The 16,966-nt window shown below is 51.4% G+C and overlaps 1 pseudogene; it reads right to left on the bottom strand.

The window, feature by feature from the left end:
• Window positions 1-1,007: 1,007 nt before the first annotated feature.
• On the bottom strand, window positions 1,008-1,807 carry LOC149339864 (uncharacterized; annotated as a pseudogene).
• Window positions 1,808-16,966: the final 15,159 nt, after the last annotated feature.

Genomic DNA, 16,966 nt, shown 5'->3' with positions numbered 1-16,966 from the left:
CTCCGCGGTGTGTTGGAAACTTGGGAGCAGCCATTCGAGGGACGGTTCGGAAAGTTTTCCCCGAGGAGTAGCTCATCAGGAAACCTCCCTGCACTGCCTTGCCTCGGGAAGGCTTGAGTGGCTCATAGGGACGAGATTAAGACAAAGCGTTGGCAACAAAAATGCATGTTAGTGTCTATTACATGCATATTTTGTCACGTGTGCCATATTAATAACCTTCGCGAAGCACCTTAATGTTGGCAGCCTAGAGTAAAGTATCCGTTTCGAGCTGCTGTGAAGAAAGCAGCAATGAAGAGCAGCTAGAAACGTTTCTGCATCTGGCAGCCTTCGCCGCCAGTGACGGCACCGATCTATAGGTGCGTTTGGGAGTTTGGGAATGGACCCTTAACAGCTGTCGCTATAAAAACCTTTACTTGGGATTTGCGTGGCCCGCGAGGGCGAGCGGTGAACAGTCGCTAAGCTTCTAGCGCTTCTATGTAGCGTGTTGCAACGCATGAACCCGCCTTAGTGAAAACCGTGCCCTTCCGCCGATCGCGTATATCCCTTTGGCGGTATACTCTGCGACGCCGGTGTAACGTCTGCGTGTCGCGGAGGCCGTACGTACCCTGAGGTGCTGGGCAATGCTTTGATGCGTACAGCCCAAATGTCCACTCTGCTCCACGTAGCTCCCGAGCGGTGAGACACGCTCGGCAACTCGGAACGCCGCGGATGGGAAACGTTGCTCAGCTTTCTAGAGACGACTAGAGATGAGTAGCAGCAGCATCGGAGTCAGCCACTGATCACGATTATTGATGCTCTACATGAGCGACTAGCAAGCCATCGTTGTCTTCACAAAGGACAACTTGCCAGAAACACCGGGTCGAATGGCCTGAGGCCTGATATTTCTGCGTGAAGGAGAGGAAAAATAACAGCATCATGTGTAAAAAACAGTTTCAAAGCTTTGCGCAAAACTCTCTCTAAAGACCAGATGCGCAGGCTAGACAGCTGTGATGCTCTGTATATGCCGGTCATTGATGATGGGCATGTGGAGGAATACAGGCTCTTGAGCTGAATGAACTTTCTTCCATCCTTCAGAATGCAACGCTGTTCTTCTTGCCAGGGGCAAGGATCACGCTGCCCGGCAGCTTCACTTTCTTGAACTGAGGCCTTTGACATGGCGCAGTAAGGGGCTCAAACTCATGTCGTGCAGTGAGCAGTAGGAAATTTGGCGTCTGCTGAGCTTGCTCAAGTACATCTCGTTACTCTGATAGTCTGCTATAGAGCTGCTCAATTACGCGCTCTGGTTTTCGGAGCAGGCTTTTCAGAGTAAGCAAGTGGTTTTCAAATGGGAACGCGCTCCATTCATCCAATGGTCCTAGGTGCTACAGTAAACATCGGATGCCAGATGGCAGTCCATGCACATTGTGCGAAGCATGATCTTTAACATATATCTTAGTATACCCTTTAGGAAAATTAGTCAAAAGCTCGCTTGTATACTGAACTTCACTTTTTGTGCCATTAGGCATTGAAAGAATAGTAATAGCCACACGCAAAGCTAGAAAAAATTCATACATCTGTGATGGAAGAAGTGATGATAGCAGCACAGGTCGCCATATAACAAGAAGAAACGAAACTCTGTGGCCTTCCACCGAGCCAGATCTGCAAGACTACGTGGCTTTCGGTTAAATTCACGAGGAACAAACTGTGCTGCCTTGATATTTCTCTCTGAGAGTTCCATACGGACTTTGCTGCCAAGCCTTGCAGCTTTCGGGCCACGGAACCGTAATACAAGCAACTTGTGCACCACGCCTAGGCAAATAAGGTGCATTTAATCCAATCTGCGGGTGCGATGAGACTATAGCCCACAATTTTTGTAAATGATCTGCATGCAGTGCCCAAAGACCGTTTCTTTGTCGTGCTCTGGAGCGTCCTATGACAGACGGAAATCAAGATTCTCGGGCACTGGCCGCGGTGATCGTCGGCGGTTAAGGCCTCCCAGGCACTGCTCCGCTTCTTGAGAACTCCTGGCCTGTATGATAGGCTATGGCTTTACCGAACGCTTGCTGACCGCATACTGACTTTATTTTCCTGCTACTCCCTTTTCTAGTAATCTTTATATTCCCTCATCCCTTTTCCGCAGTGCAGGGTAGCAAACCGGGAGACCTGCCACCGGAAGTGAATTCTACTTTTCATACTGATTGCCTTCCAGTATCGAGAAGCTGGACAGGCCAGCCCTGAACAATTCTCGGCCGCATAAGCAACCTCAAGCATGCGGCACCATTTGTCACTAGCATTTCTTTGTCGGCAGCAAGCGGAGCGATGCAAACGAGTTTCTGCACAGCTTTCTTGAATAGCTGAATGCTCTTTGAGCTACATGCATTGCTGTCGAAACTTTCGCAATATCCCTAAAGCTAAATGCCATAGTGAGTGATGCACCTGAAAAGGCATTTCTTTCGTGCGTTAAAAACCACAGGAGCTATTACAGTTGCATGAAGTGCACTGTTAAGAGTGCGTGCAGTGAAGGAAGAGTCTGTTACAATGCCTATCGGCAGCTCCTCTACAATACTGCTACCATATTATACTGCTCCTGCATCCTATGTCAAAAACTACGGAAATTTCGCAGCTCACTGCTAACGTTTGGAAAACAGATCCTTTCATTTAGTTATATGTTACATATTATTTCAGAAAAATCCCTACCTCAAGGCTATGCATGGTCCTTAAAGTGTGTTCTGTTATAGTTGTTAGGAGGGGTATAGAACTATGAACGCACTCTGACCTGAGTGCCCACTTCGGCGAGTGCATTTACGTTACGCCGTTTAGCTGTACTAGAGTGCACTTTTATCAAGTGACACGCTTCGTAAGTGCACTTTATTTTGCGCGCGGGGCATTAAATTCATTCTCGAGAGGTGCCGGAACCGGCGACACAGGCAGGCACTACCGTGTGGTGGGGCTTGATGACGCGAGAGGAGATGACACCCTCAAGATTATCCTCAGGCTGGGGAGGACCCCATAAAAAATTCGCTGCGGCTTAGCTTGGTTAAGCCCGGTAATTGCGAAAGCAATATCCGTACCTACGCCATGGTTCTGCTGGTAGTGTAGCTGGTGGTGGTGCTTGTGGTTAGACTTGTGGTGATGCATCGGTTATACAATCCAATCCAATCCAATCCAATCCAAACCAATCCAAACCAAACCAAACCAATCCAACCCAATCCCATCCCATCCCATCCAATCCAATCCATTTCATTCCATTCCAATCCAATCCTCGCCTATCTAATATAATCTAATGTAATGTAATGTAATCTAATCTAATCTAATTTAATCCAATACAATCCAGTCCAATCCAATCTAATCTAATTCAATCTAATCCAATCCAATGCAATCAAGGTCAAATGAAGGTCAATGGTGGTCACCGCCGCGGCACGGCAAAGTGAAAGTGCAAGTAGTATTGCTTTCGCAATAAAACCCCGTCCGGGCCAGCTTGTTCCCGAGAGGAAAGTCGAGGCACAACGATTCGAATAAGAGCCGGCGCAGCCAGCGAGTCATAGACGTGCACCCGGCCAAATCTTTAACTGTCTAGAGGGTGGCATTGATAAATGCACCTTCTAAAAGCTTGCTTTCGGCTAGAGCGCTAGCATATTCACGCTGTAATTTGACGCGTGAGGTGGCACTTGGAGGTTTTTTTTTTCGTGATATTCGAGTGAAGTACTCGCCTACTTGGATAAAATTATTAGAAAACCGAATCGTCCGCATTTACGAAGAGCCCAAACAAGCGGCATACGCAGCAATCGTTCTGGTCCATATGGCCTCCTCCTCTGGATAAACTACCACTCCTTTCATGGCAGACAAGTCGTTTACCCAGAGTAAGCACAAATGCGCCACCAGAACCATTGCTGCTTATTCCGCTTGTTTCGGCTCTTTGTAATGGCAGGCGCCGAATATTTCCGATAACTTTGATCTAAACAACCAAGTACCCCGCTCAAACATTATATGAACAAAAAGGAATCACGAGATGCCATCTCACGCGTCAAATTACAACATGAATATGCCAGAGGTGTAGCCGAAAAGGGCCTTTTATTAGGTGCATTTAGCGATGCAACACCCGAGCCAGTTAAAAGTCTGATCGGGTGTACGCGTCACCGCCGCGTGCGATAAGCGTGAAGTGTGGTTCACCCGTCTAAATGACTCTGGATAACCTTGCCGAGGCGCGATCCGCCAGGCACTGGTTCATCGATCGAGTGATCGAGTAGACAAACAGACTGTTGGTGACAACAGAGAGTCATAACAAGATGTTATTACTTGTTAGTTCGGAGGGTAAAACAGGTTTAGTGCGTGATGTCATGTGGCTAAATGCTTCCTAATGCAGAGGAAAATTTATTTTGACAGTATAGTGCTTTGCATTCTCTAATTCCGTGTTTAGTTTATTTCTCTATTTTTTAATTCAGTGAACTGATCAGGGTCCCTTGCTTGAAGAGGAAATCCCGTCTTTTCGGGACCAAGTCGTTCCTTTCTTCAGGGGCGTCTGAAGAAGGTATCCCCGTCCAAGATGTCCAAGTTGAAGACGTTGTTTTTCAGGGGCGTCTGAAGAAGGTATCCCCGTCCAAGATGTCTAAGTTGAAGACGTTGTTTGTCACGATCCGAATGTGGTATGAGGCAAAGAGGAACGCCGTAGTGGAAGGTTCCGGAATAATTTCGACCACATTGGGTGCAGTGACATCGCACAGCGCACGGGCGTGTTTCGCTGGGAGGAGGTTAGAGAAGTAAGGGTGCAGGGAGGATGGCAGTATTACACTACCAGCAGCATATGGTCAGCAGTGGCTTTTCTAATGAGCAAATGGGGCAGTGCAGGACAGGTGCCGGTCCGATTGCGCACCATCAGCGCCTGAAAGGCAGAGTACACACAGGCTTGCGCGTTGGGGTGTCTTGTCTTATACGGGTAATGTGATAGAGGCTTGTAGAGCCGGCTGCGTTGGGCTTCGTGCGTTGGGCGGCCAACTTCCTTATTCGTGCACGGCACGTGTTCTGGCCTGCAACCGCTCGAGGGACGCGGCACTCGCACTGCGAACACACCGCAAACCCAAAGGAGGGCATTCCTGTGGGCGCTGATGAGACCTCCGTTGCGCAAACGTCGCTCGGGGTGGCAAAGCATAGCCGACATTCGTCAGCATGCCGGAAGAGAGTGGAAAATTGTGGAACGCAGGGCCTCAAAGCACACTCCAGCTTTGCGCCTGTGCCATCTAAGCATTTATCGTCGGCACGTCGTCACGGACGGACTGGATCCGCGAACGAACGCGCGCACGCACGCACGCACGCACGCAGGCACGCACGCACGCATGCACAGACAGACAGACAGACAGACAGACAGACAGACAGACAGACAGACAGACAGACAGACAGACAGACAGACAGACAGACAGACAGACAGGCAGGCAGGCAGGCAGGCAGGCAGGCAGGCAGGCAGGCAGGCAGGCAGGCAGGCAGGCAGGCAGGCAGGCAGGCAGGCAGGCAGGCAGGCAGGCAGGCAGGCAGGCAGGCAGGCAGGCAGGCAGGCAGGCAGGCAGGCAGGCAGGCAGGCAGGCAGGCAGGCAGGCAGGCAGGCAGGCAGGCAGGCAGGCAGGCAGGCAGGCAGGCAGGCAGGCAGGCAGGCAGGCAGGCAGGCAGGCAGGCAGGCAGGCAGGCAGGCAGGCAGGCAGGCAGGCAGGCAGGCAGGCAGGCAGGCAGGCAGGCAGGCAGGCAGGCAGGCAGGCAGGCAGGCAGGCAGGCAGGCAGGCAGGCAGGCAGGCAGGCAGGCAGGCAGGCAGGCAGGCAGGCAGGCAGGCAGGCAGGCAGGCAGGCAGGCAGGCAGGCAGGCAGGCAGGCAGGCAGGCAGGCAGGCAGGCAGGCAGGCAGGCAGGCAGGCAGGCAGGCAGGCAGGCAGGCAGGCAGGCAGGCAGGCAGGCAGGCAGGCAGGCAGGCAGGCAGGCAGGCAGGCAGGCAGGCAGGCAGGCAGGCAGGCAGGCAGGCAGGCAGGCAGGCAGGCAGGCAGGCAGGCAGGCAGGCAGGCAGGCAGGCAGGCAGGCAGGCAGGCAGGCAGGCAGGCAGGCAGGCAGGCAGGCAGGCAGGCAGGCAGGCAGGCAGGCAGGCAGGCAGGCAGGCAGGCAGGCAGGCAGGCAGGCAGGCAGGCAGGCAGGCAGGCAGGCAGGCAGGCAGGCAGGCAGGCAGGCAGGCAGGCAGGCAGGCAGGCAGGCAGGCAGGCAGGCAGGCAGGCAGGCAGGCAGGCAGGCAGGCAGGCAGGCAGGCAGGCAGGCAGGCAGGCAGGCAGGCAGGCAGGCAGGCAGGCAGGCAGGCAGGCAGGCAGGCAGGCAGGCAGGCAGGCAGGCAGGCAGGCAGGCAGGCAGGCAGGCAGGCAGGCAGGCAGGCAGGCAGGCAGGCAGGCAGGCAGGCAGGCAGGCAGGCAGGCAGGCAGGCAGGCAGGCAGGCAGGCAGGCAGGCAGGCAGGCAGGCAGGCAGGCAGGCAGGCAGGCAGGCAGGCAGGCAGGCAGGCAGGCAGGCAGGCAGGCAGGCAGGCAGGCAGGCAGGCAGGCAGGCAGGCAGGCAGGCAGGCAGGCAGGCAGGCAGGCAGGCAGGCAGGCAGGCAGGCAGGCAGGCAGGCAGGCAGGCAGGCAGGCAGGCAGGCAGGCAGGCAGGCAGGCAGGCAGGCAGGCAGGCAGGCAGGCAGGCAGGCAGGCAGGCAGGCAGGCAGGCAGGCAGGCAGGCAGGCAGGCAGGCAGGCAGGCAGGCAGGCAGGCAGGCAGGCAGGCAGGCAGGCAGGCAGGCAGGCAGGCAGGCAGGCAGGCAGGCAGGCAGGCAGGCAGGCAGGCAGGCAGGCAGGCAGGCAGGCAGGCAGGCAGGCAGGCAGGCAGGCAGGCAGGCAGGCAGGCAGGCAGGCAGGCAGGCAGGCAGGCAGGCAGGCAGGCAGGCAGGCAGGCAGGCAGGCAGGCAGGCAGGCAGGCAGGCAGGCAGGCAGGCAGGCAGGCAGGCAGGCAGGCAGGCAGGCAGGCAGGCAGGCAGGCAGGCAGGCAGGCAGGCAGGCAGGCAGGCAGGCAGGCAGGCAGGCAGGCAGGCAGGCAGGCAGGCAGGCAGGCAGGCAGGCAGGCAGGCAGGCAGGCAGGCAGGCAGGCAGGCAGGCAGGCAGGCAGGCAGGCAGGCAGGCAGGCAGGCAGGCAGGCAGGCAGGCAGGCAGGCAGGCAGGCAGGCAGGCAGGCAGGCAGGCAGGCAGGCAGGCAGGCAGGCAGGCAGGCAGGCAGGCAGGCAGGCAGGCAGGCAGGCAGGCAGGCAGGCAGGCAGGCAGGCAGGCAGGCAGGCAGGCAGGCAGGCAGGCAGGCAGGCAGGCAGGCAGGCAGGCAGGCAGGCAGGCAGGCAGGCAGGCAGGCAGGCAGGCAGGCAGGCAGGCAGGCAGGCAGGCAGGCAGGCAGGCAGGCAGGCAGGCAGGCAGGCAGGCAGGCAGGCAGGCAGGCAGGCAGGCAGGCAGGCAGGCAGGCAGGCAGGCAGGCAGGCAGGCAGGCAGGCAGGCAGGCAGGCAGGCAGGCAGGCAGGCAGGCAGGCAGGCAGGCAGGCAGGCAGGCAGGCAGGCAGGCAGGCAGGCAGGCAGGCAGGCAGGCAGGCAGGCAGGCAGGCAGGCAGGCAGGCAGGCAGGCAGGCAGGCAGGCAGGCAGGCAGGCAGGCAGGCAGGCAGGCAGGCAGGCAGGCAGGCAGGCAGGCAGGCAGGCAGGCAGGCAGGCAGGCAGGCAGGCAGGCAGGCAGGCAGGCAGGCAGGCAGGCAGGCAGGCAGGCAGGCAGGCAGGCAGGCAGGCAGGCAGGCAGGCAGGCAGGCAGGCAGGCAGGCAGGCAGGCAGGCAGGCAGGCAGGCAGGCAGGCAGGCAGGCAGGCAGGCAGGCAGGCAGGCAGGCAGGCAGGCAGGCAGGCAGGCAGGCAGGCAGGCAGGCAGGCAGGCAGGCAGGCAGGCAGGCAGGCAGGCAGGCAGGCAGGCAGGCAGGCAGGCAGGCAGGCAGGCAGGCAGGCAGGCAGGCAGGCAGGCAGGCAGGCAGGCAGGCAGGCAGGCAGGCAGGCAGGCAGGCAGGCAGGCAGGCAGGCAGGCAGGCAGGCAGGCAGGCAGGCAGGCAGGCAGGCAGGCAGGCAGGCAGGCAGGCAGGCAGGCAGGCAGGCAGGCAGGCAGGCAGGCAGGCAGGCAGGCAGGCAGGCAGGCAGGCAGGCAGGCAGGCAGGCAGGCAGGCAGGCAGGCAGGCAGGCAGGCAGGCAGGCAGGCAGGCAGGCAGGCAGGCAGGCAGGCAGGCAGGCAGGCAGGCAGGCAGGCAGGCAGGCAGGCAGGCAGGCAGGCAGGCAGGCAGGCAGGCAGGCAGGCAGGCAGCGCGCGCGCGCGCGCGCGCGCCCACGCACATACGCACGCACACCCGCGCGCACACACGCGCGCACACACGCACTCACACACGCACTCACACACGCACTCACACACGCACTCACACAAGCGCGCACACACGCATACGCACACACGCACTCACACGCATACGCACACACGCACACACAATTCGGTATCAGCAAGGGCTTGCTCAAGGTCGTCTTCATGGTGGTGGTGGAAAACGTTTATTTGCTCTTTTTTACAATATTTTTTTTGCGGCTTCAGATGGAGCCTTCCATCTTATCATCAGGGTCGGTTCCCCTGGTCTTCTTCATGCTTGTGTGCGGTATAATTCGTTCATTGTTAAGGTTTGGTCTTGGTCTCGTGTGGCTTCCAGAATATCACGCCAAGGTGGGAACAGGTGGGTGACGCGCGAAGAAGCGCCGACTTAAAGGAATGTGAGGCAGTGGGGAAAAAGGAAAGTGAAATCAAATAAGAAAAGGCAACCGCAACGGGAGTTGGTTGTAAAAAAAAAGTTGAAAGAAATGCGCAGAGGTGGGGTGCAGGGACTAGGTTCTGTCGTTGACGTCTATCTGCACCGTATGCCGTTTAAATGGTTTCGTCAACGGGCTCTTCACAAAGGCGCCAGCGTTTTTGAACGGCACGGTGATTGAAAAGCCGCGGCGGCAGGTCTTCACACCGGGGAGCTGAAGGAAGCGCACAAGATTGATTCGTCGCGGGCAGGGGAATAAAGCGGGTACGTCAGTACGCCCATGATTTCTTTTCAACGCTTTTCGCGCAGAAGTTTTGGAAAGCACACAGGGACGGGAAAAAAAAAGAGATGCAGCTGGGAGCCAGCTGGGAAGACCTCGGAGACAGTCCTTTGCCTGAACCTATCCTTGCTTTCCAATCACTGCAGTTGGACTTTAAAACTTCAGTGAAAGCTAAGAACAGAACTATGTAAACAGGGTGTAATAAACTTGGCAAGAGCAAGTGAAGACATGAAATATGGTTACACTCAGTTTTTAAAAGTGGTTTACCAAATGGCGCTACTTAGGCGCGCTGTTCACACAAGCGTCGCCGTATTCAACCAGATATTGTAGAAATAAACGACTTCGAGGGCGCATATTAGTTCGTGTTTTGTTGATTTCTGTGGGCTCTGCTTCATGTCTTAGGGACCTGCAGGACGATTCCAGTAATCTGACCAAAATTACTCGTCACAGATTCATTGAAGTATGCCGCCCTCACTTTTCCTGTACATAAAGTTGAGGAACGATGGGCTCTACACGCCAAACTACAATGCTGGAATGCCCCTTAATGCTTTCCGAGTTCGTTTAATTAAAATATATTGATTCGTGAAGTCCTTCTTGGAAAGTGGAATGGAGAAGATGCGAGGGTGCTCGAAGCACAATCATAGGGTTTCCATGCACCGTTACTCATACATAAAGCCAGAGAAAAATCTCTCCCGAAACTTGGAAACTGGATAATGTTGCCTAACAACCAGAAGTAAGTACACGCGACTGATGCAGCCACTGCAGCGACATTCATGATGAAGTTAGCGCCAAAAACGAGGCCTAAAGTAGGATAGAAGACACAACACGAGCGCTTTAGTCCTCGTTTTTGGCGCTAACTTCATCATGAATAAGATTCAACTCGCCCAACTTTCCACCTTACCACTGCAGTGACCCAAGTGAATCCAGTTGAAAAGCTGTGTTAATCACCATTACACTCATATGAAGCAGTCAACGGGGGGTCAAAACAGGCCACTTTTAAACGCACAAAGGGGTAAGCGGCTCCGTACGAAGTTACACATTTTTTTTTCTAGCATGAAAATTGTCATTGTGGCAGCCAATGAGGTTTTATCACAGCTCTTGAGGAACCTGGCACCATCCTCGATGCGGCTGGAGGCTCAAATACGATGACGTTGCTTTATGCGAAGGGCATGCTGTCGCGATGAAAAAGTACGAAACGAACAAACATGACGACGTTGCCGATGCTCAAACTTTTGTGGCTAACAGTACCTACTGCCACCAAAAAAGCTGTTAGTGTTTGAAGACCACTTTAGTTGTTCTATCTGTGAAGCAAAGCGAGGTCAACTTACTGGGTTAAGAGGAGCTCAACCCTGCTATTAAAAATGTCAAAATAAACTCAGTCAAATTTTTATTTTTTTTTCTCAAAGGGAAATGGGGTGTCGGGTAAACGCCACGTGAGTGCAGCTTTCTAATTAAAGCTTTTCTGGAAGTGCGTACACTCCAGGAAAGAGGCCAAAAGACAAGAGCGCCTGACAAGAGCCTTTCTCCCCGTGGTAGGCATATTATGCCTTCGGCCGGTTACAGAGAGAAAAATATGCAAGAAGCGTAACGTAAGCGTCAACACTTGTTGGCGTAATGGCACAAAAAAAAAGGGAATTCATGGTCATAGACAGAATGCGTTGAATGAACATAAAAATACCTGTTTTAAGAATACCTTGCATGCAGAAAAAATAAAAAAAGCGGCAAACCACAGGAAACAACAGCAGCACCAGAGAAATGTAAGAAAAAGTAAGAATAGCATAAACGAGGTTAGGAGACACTAGTTGAAATTTGGTAAGATAAAACACGCTATAGCTGCACAAGGAAGGCATAAACAAATAGTAAGCTGCTTTACTGCCGCAGGAAATGTTCTCTTCCTACATTATTTCCATCAGGCAACACGAAATACCAAAGGACAAGCCCAATCATGCAGTATTAAGATTTGTGTGATCTTCCTCTTTAACATTTCTCGATTTTTACAGCGTCCCCCGGCTACACGGAATTCCTCCATATCCTCGCTTTCACGTTCTTTTTTTATATCCCACTTGACAACAACATTAATGTAAATTATATAAATTACTTTTCGGAATAATAAGCGATCTATCGAATTAGTACCCTAAGAATTTATTGTTGTGAACGAACATTTTTCCTTGCGTTGTCAAGAATAAACTGCTAATTACTGGTGTATCTACTAAATAAAACTGCGTTGTTTTTTTCTGTGTGTGGAAGGAAAGATCGAAATTTTCTCAAGTGTCAAGAGCGAAATCGTGCCGGCCGACATTGTGAGGTACAGGGTCGTCCACTCTTAGTTAGAACACGCTAGCGCATGGCCGCACTCTTCAGAGGGCCACCGCGTGTGGCACAGTCGCTCATCGCAGCAAAGTGGCGCAGGAGAAGGTGTACCTGGACGTGGTGCTTCGCGTCATCTGCCACTTCGCTTCGATGCGCAGCCGTTTCGGACGCAGTGACCCTCCAAAGAGCACGGCCATGTGCTAGCGTATTCTAAGAATGGACGACCCTGTACAGCTGCCAGTGGCGGAACTAGGGTCACTTTCTTCAGGGCAGGTTTCAAATCAGAATTCCCCCTCCCCCTCTCCCCTCCCCACTCGTGATAACAGAGGGAGGCACATCGTCAGGAATAATTTCAAGTCTAGCGAAGTGGCTGTGCGAGAAAATAAAATCCCACTGAGTTAGTAATGTGACGACTCCGGTGCTGCCCGGTGCTTGACGTCTTCTCTGGTCAGCGCTTGCCGGTTTGGGCTGTCCACATAGCCTAGGTATTTCGACGGAAAGTTTGCTAACAGACAGCTACAGCCGTAGAATGGCGTGAGTTTCGGGGTTGAAACTTTCAGTTGATTCCGTTTTAAATACGGCTGGATGGATGGATGGAAGTATAGGAGCGTCCCCTTTGTAACGGAGTGGTGCACCGTGCTCGGCTTTTTTCCTTTATTTTTTTACTGTGCTGTAAATTTTCATTAAAGTTAGTCATTTTCTTTCACTATGGTTTCCTACACTTCTAATCTTATGTCACCTCTCTGCTTTTCAGCCACAAACCTTTCAATCGCTTTTTGCGAACTTCAACCGAAGATTTATTTACATGACCACTGTTATATCTAAACCCTAGGGCATCAGAAAGCGTGACTGTGCCTGAATCGACATCCGGATGGATACCATCACATTTGAGTATGAAGTAAGTGTTCAATTGTTTTTGCAGATCTACCACACACAGCACATATATCTAAACCCTAGGGCATCAGAAAGCGTGACTGTGCCTGAATCGACATCCGGATGGATACCATCACATTTGAGTATGAAGTAAGTGTTCAATTGTTTTTGCAGATCTACCACACACAGCACATATGTCATCATCATTGTTAATTTTTTTTTTGTAGGTGCGCGTTCTAGGACACCCTGACCTAGCTTCAAAGAGTAGGGCATTTCTTGAGTTATCATATAACAATTCCTTCTAGATCTGCCTTTTCCAGGATTGATATAGTTCTACACTATGCTTCTTTTCTATTGAGTTAATCCGACTCGCCGCGGTTGCTCAGTGGTTACGGCGCTCGGCTGCTGGCCCGAAAGACGTGGGTTCGATCCCGGCCACGGCGGCTGCATTTCGATGGAGGCGAAATTCTAGAGGCTCGTGTACTGTGCGATGTCAGTGCATGTTAAAGAACCCCAGGTGGTTGTAATTTCCGGAGACCTTCACTACGGCGTCCCTCATAGCCTCAGTCGCTTTGGGACGTTAAACCCCGATAAACCAAACTATTGTGTTCGTCCAATTTTTACCTTCCGTGTTTTTAACCTGTCGTTTAATGCTCTTTCTTTCTCCGTCCTCGTGTCTGGCATACTTACTGGTTAGTTTCCTAGTTCTTTTCCGCCACTGTGAGTCAACGCTATTTCTCTAAATATTTAAATACCTTAGCTGCCCACCTGTTATCGTCCAGTGTCCTCAGGCGTTCTTCAAATAGTAATTTACTCTGAGCTTCCCGTGCTTCGAACGATGCCCAGCCCATATCCCCCTGTACTGCCTCGTTTGTGGTTTTGCTGGGGGCACCTAGTGCTAATCTTCCAATAGCTCTCTGATTCACTTCTAATCTTTACTGAACTTTTGCTCTTAAGCATACCTCTCAGTACTTCATACTTTTTGTACCCCCCTATGTTTCATTATCCCAGCATCTCTTCGCCCCTTTTGCCCTAAGAGACTTTTCGTGCTTTTCCGTGTATATCTGCCCTTCGTTTAGCCATATCCAGAGATATTCGTATTCAGCCACTGTAGGTATTTCATGGCCTTGTATTGTAAGCACCTGATCAGTTGTATCGTTGAAAATCATCACATCTGACTTAGTGGCGCTAAAACTGAAACCTAGAGCGTCTCTTTCGTCTCCACAACAATTAAGCTGAGCTTGCAAATCTTCCCGGCTATATGCTGACAGTACAATATCGTCCGCATACATTAAACCTGGTAGCCGTTGCTCAACGAAATTTCCACGTAATCTGTACGACAGATTATAACATAGATTACTTCCCTGTATTTTTCTTTCCATATTTATCCCATAAAGCATGAACAGCAGCGGTGATAGGGGACAACCTTGCCTTAATCCTTTGTGTACCTACACAGTTGGCGTACTTTTCATCTCTTCCCATGTAATTTCAACTTTTTTATCGCGGTAGATTTCCTGTAGAAAATCAGTTACCTCATGACCGATACCTTCATATTTTAATAAGTTCCACAGGAGTTCCCTGTTCACGTTGTCGTGTGCACCACTTATGTCCAGAAAGGCTAAATATAGAGGTCTCTTTTCCGCCTTAGCTATTTCTATGCATTGGGTAAGCACGAACAGGCTATCATCTAAGCGCCTACGCCTTCTGAACCCGTTCTGAAGTTCTCCGGGTATCCTATTACTTTCTGCGCATGACTGGATTTTTAATTTCACCGCCTGCATTTCCAGCATGTATATAACAGATGTTATCGTAATCGGTGGGAAGGATTTTATGTTTATCTTATCTCCTTTCCCTTTATAAATCAAATTCATTTTACTCTGTCTCCAGCTGTGAGGAATCTGCTTATTTGTCATGACTGTCTCCAATGCTTTTATCAGCGTTTCCTTGCTTCTTGGGCCGAGTTCATTAATAAGCTTAATTGGAATTTCATCTATCCCTGCGGATGTGCATTTATGAATATTTGCTTCCACCTTTCTCCAACGCCCCTGTGCGGTCGCTGCTACAACCCCCTTTGCTGCAGTCGCACCCCCCTCAGCACTGTACCCGGCGCTGTCTGCACCCCTTAGTGAGGCCACTGACAGTTGCTTTTATGGTGCAGCAGGACGGCTAGGAAACGCGTAAAATTATACTAAACATCTTTCTTTTTTATAGAGGACGCTTACGTTTGTGTGGCTGCAACTTAATACTTCACACATCTGAATTGGAAAATTAGGTCTGAGGCGAGGCTAGTTGGCAGTCTGCACTTCTTACTCCTTGAGATACAGGTTATTGGCACCGTGTTTCTGACTTAATACATCGCCGAAAATATAGGAATGAAAAATAAACAGCCGCCCAGGCTTTCCCGCTGAGATATTGTAGGATTTGCAAATGAGGGTGCAAAAAGTCTAAGAGCCTAGTCAGTTTGGAAACATTACTTTAGGAATTTGCAAAACCCTTGTTCTTATTCTGCGAACGCTGCACTCAGTGTTTTGCTGCTTGCAGCGGCTTAGAGCACGAGCTGCAAATTTTCTATCTTAAACGCCTGCCTTACGCGAGCGAAGAAGACTGGGTTTCAAGCCTAATTCGTTTACGATGCACAACCGAGCTGCTTTTGCTTGAAGCGCCCGGCGGGCTAACATAAAGAGCAAATACAGCCAGCGCCAAGTCCGGAGCAAATTTGCTTTAGCAAAATATTTGCTCCGACTTTCCGCTCGGGAGCTAGCCCCAAAGCTAACTTTATAACCTCTGTTATGCACTGCATGCAGCCGCCTGCTTTCTCTAATGGGCAAAATAAATTATCCCTTGAGTTCCAAGAGCTTCTAGTGTTCCTTCGCTCGCGAAACAAGTTTCCTCGCGGTTCGTGGCTGTGTTCTTCCAAGTCCAACAATTGCTGACTGCTGCTCTGGACGTCGTGCATGTGACCGTTCAAACGCTTTCAGTGGCAAGAAGTAACTTGCACTGTCTGCTCTCTAAGTGATTTTAAGGATTGGTCTTCAAGTGCTGCTGCATTTGCATAAATCCGTGCTCTTATCCCCAAGTAATCTTATCACTGTAAAAAAATTTGCATCCTTAAGGGTGCGTTTCCGTGTCTATAACTCACACCCTTGCACCCTCCCAAAAGGGTGCAGAATATGCTCGTCGCACCCATAGCAAGGGTGGGATAGCAAGGGTGGGATCGTTACAGTTGCACCCTTACTTTTTGGCTGCCTAAAAGGGTGCAAAGTATGCTTGCAGCACCCTTTTTCCGACTGCTTGAAAGTTTCATACGTTTTTATTGCTCTAAAAGGCGCTGATCTTGAATGGAAGCTAAACATTTCCTACGAACTAAAATTATAATACCCAGATGTGTGTCTCACGGTGTTTCTGAACCTCCTTGCTGTGGAAGGTGAAAGTGTGAAAGTAAATGTGGTGAAGGAATCAAAGAACGGGAAAACTCGAGGAAAGAGAGAGGAGCAAAGGTGCAAGGAAAGTTGTCTAAAAGCCTGGCTCACACAAAATGCTTAGAAAAAGACGAGCACTACTATATCTTCCCCGTTTCGACTGCGTCTGGCACGTGGAGCAAGGGTAATAACGCAGGACTAAAGCGAGAGCACAAGAAATGCGTTGCTGTCTAGCTTCCAAGTTGAGATTTATACCGCGTGAAATAGTGTCGCCATATACTCACGCTTATAACTCATAGCAGCAGCGCTTCTTGGGTCCGAGTGGCTTGTAGCAAAGGGACACAGCGGTTCGTTACTAGGGAAAGAGAATGCGTTCGCTGGGAAGCCCTTTGCCCAGCATTTGCGTATACGGTTATTGTGAGCATCTATACCAGCTACGCCACATGTGGCTGGATTGGAGTATCAGCCTCTCCTGCTGTGGGTGCACTTACTCAGGCCGAAGTTCCGGTTTAATCGTGCTTTAATTACGCGTCACCTTTAACCGGATATATCTGCATGCTTAGCACTTCTGTTTTCATATCTACATCAGTTTGTGTTTCCAAGGCGCACAATCAAGCTGAAAGCAAAAGTAAGGGACATAAAAATGCTTGTTCCACCTCTTTGGATATCTATTCGGACTACAGAAGTGGCCCCCGTGAGAGTTTGAAGTTTGAAGTTTATTTCTATTTCAGTAAGAAATGAGGGACCCGAGACAAAAAGTGAACGTCAATTCACTTGACGGCGCTCGGGCCCCATTACTTGGCAAGACAGCGAGGAGTCGGTAGTAACAGTTGTACGAGTACATTTACAGACATTGTAGGTTTTACTACACATAGTTCGGTTTTTGTGTGTGTGTTAAAGGCAAAGGCACAATGTGAAGGATAAATATGATCAGCAAATAACAGCAATTGTGAATAGTAGCAAACCCAGAGAATACAAAAAAGACATAGGAGGAGCACACTGCAGGAAACCAGAAAAAATTACATTTGTGAGAGAAAGAATGAATGTATTGTTTTCTTATTAACATTTTCAATATTAACTTTATTTGGGCGAAAATAGTTTAACAGAGTGGGCAGAGTATGTGCGAGCATTTGCTGGCCAAACGTCGTTCGTACGAAAGGTACCTACCTTCCAGTTATGAGCAGAGCGCGAAGGATATGTTCGTGTAAGTGTTGTTAAACTGGCGATAGACAGCATTGCACTCTCAGAGGTAGTTATGTGCT

The sequence above is a fragment of the Amblyomma mixtum genome, chromosome 6 (assembly GCF_055824585.1).
Source record: "Amblyomma mixtum isolate Tamu chromosome 6, ASM5582458v1, whole genome shotgun sequence".
Lineage (NCBI taxonomy): Eukaryota > Metazoa > Arthropoda > Arachnida > Ixodida > Ixodidae > Amblyomma > Amblyomma mixtum.
Note: the sequence above shows the minus strand (reverse complement) of the source record. Positions and strands in the feature narration are given on the sequence as shown.